Source organism: Salvelinus sp. IW2-2015, linkage group LG35 (assembly GCF_002910315.2).
Source record: "Salvelinus sp. IW2-2015 linkage group LG35, ASM291031v2, whole genome shotgun sequence".
Classification (NCBI taxonomy): Eukaryota; Metazoa; Chordata; class Actinopteri; order Salmoniformes; family Salmonidae; genus Salvelinus; species Salvelinus sp. IW2-2015.
Window position 1 is genome coordinate 6,808,261 of NC_036874.1, and position 1,935 is coordinate 6,810,195.

The following is a 1,935-nucleotide window of genomic DNA, read 5'->3' on the forward strand; positions in this document are numbered from 1 at the left end:
CTTGCCGATGACAAGCAAACCCATAACATGATGCAGCAACCGCCATGCTTGAAAATATGGAGATTGGTACTCAGTAATGTGTTGTATTAGATTTGCCCCGAACATAACACTTTTTGTATTCAGGACAAAAAGTTTATTTGCCACATATTTTGCAGTATTTAGTGCCTTGTTGTAAACAGGATGCATGTTTTGGAAAATATGAATTCTGTACAGGCTTCCTTCTTTTGACTTTGTCATTTAGGTTAGTATTGTGGAGTAACTACAATGTTGTTGATCCATCCCCAGTCACAAAGACACAAGCCAATGATGAAAAGCAGAGCTAGACTCTCATCTTGCTGACACTTGTCTTGTTGGGATTTCCCAGTCAACCTATTGGATTGAGTTGCTCAATACTGACAGCTCTAACTGTATCTCTATTGCAGATCTTTTAAATATCTCTATTGCATGTGTATCCTGCCATTCCTCCTCCAAGCCCTTGGCAGCATGTCTCGCAATTCACCCAAAGTGATCCTCGGCAACCATTTATTATTCRTTACAATGGGGAAGTACAGGTAACTGCCACAATAAAGGAAACACCAACATAAAGTGTCTTAATAGGGTGTTGGGCCACCAGAACAGCTTCAATACACCTTGGCATAGATTCTAAAAGTGTGGAACTTTATTGAAGGAATRCAACACCATTCTTACACGTGAAATTCCATCATTTGGTGTTTTGTTGATGGTGGTGGAAAACGCTGTCTCAGGCACCGCTCCAGAATCTCCCTTAAGTGTTCTTTAAACYYCCTATGCTTCTTTGAGACCCCTCTCAGTCTCTGAGATTTGGTTAATTTAGCAGACACTCTTTTTCAGATCTCTCCTTCTAGCCACGGTAGSCAAAATAATGGGCAACTGTGCATTTTTATACATGACCCTGAGCATGACGGGATGTTAATTGCTTAATTAACTCAGGAACCACACCTGTGTGGAAGCGCCTGCTTTCGATATACTTTGTATCCCTCATTTACACAAGTGTTTCCTTTATTTTGGGAGTTACCTGTATGTGGGACACAATGCCTGACCCCAGTTTTCCAATTGCCTTTCTGCTCCCCAGGTCATCACTTCGTTCATCCTGTTGTGGTTGTTGTCGTGTTTTACTTCATGGCTGTACAATAGTCAAACCCTTACTGTCCAAGTCATTGGCACTAGATTCCGCGAAACCGAGTTCACACAAACACACACACACATTTGTTTGTGTTTAACACGTTACAGGGGGCTGAGAGCAGTCAGAGGGTATCAGACACACATGAGAGTGATTAGTAATTTAGAGGAATCCATGACTGTATTCCCTCCATGTTGCATCCCCCGCGGGATAGAGAGCGAGAATAGGGAGTAAGAGAGAATGAGAGTGCATAGGCGGCCAATGGACCTTTTCTCAGCACAAGCTCACACGGGGGGGGGGTTCTGCTCTATATTTCTACATTTGGACTCTGGAGCTTATTTACAAATACTGTAGTTTTCCTTCCACCACACACACACACACACACACTAGTCGATATGCAAACGAGTTCTGAGATACTTTTCCGTTCCTCTGCTGTTTGTCTTTTCTCCCTTTACTTTCTCTTGGTGATTGTGATCATACTTACAGCACAGGTACAAACAGAACCATCCAGTCAGTGGAAACGTTACTAATTAAATATTTATTGATTAACGAATGCTATCTTCAACTCTCAGGTCTTACCTGGATTCAGAGTTGTTCTCACTGTTAACTGCAACAAACAACAAAAATGTGCATTCTTTTTCTGTTTTTTTATTTTCTTTCTCTCCATATACACTATTTTGCAGTGGCTTGCTTTTCTTTMATTTGCTACTTACTGCAGTGATTACAATGCTGTAAAAATGTTTTTGTGTAGAATTAACATTGAATTAAAAATGAAMTTGTTTTATACTGTAGTTCTG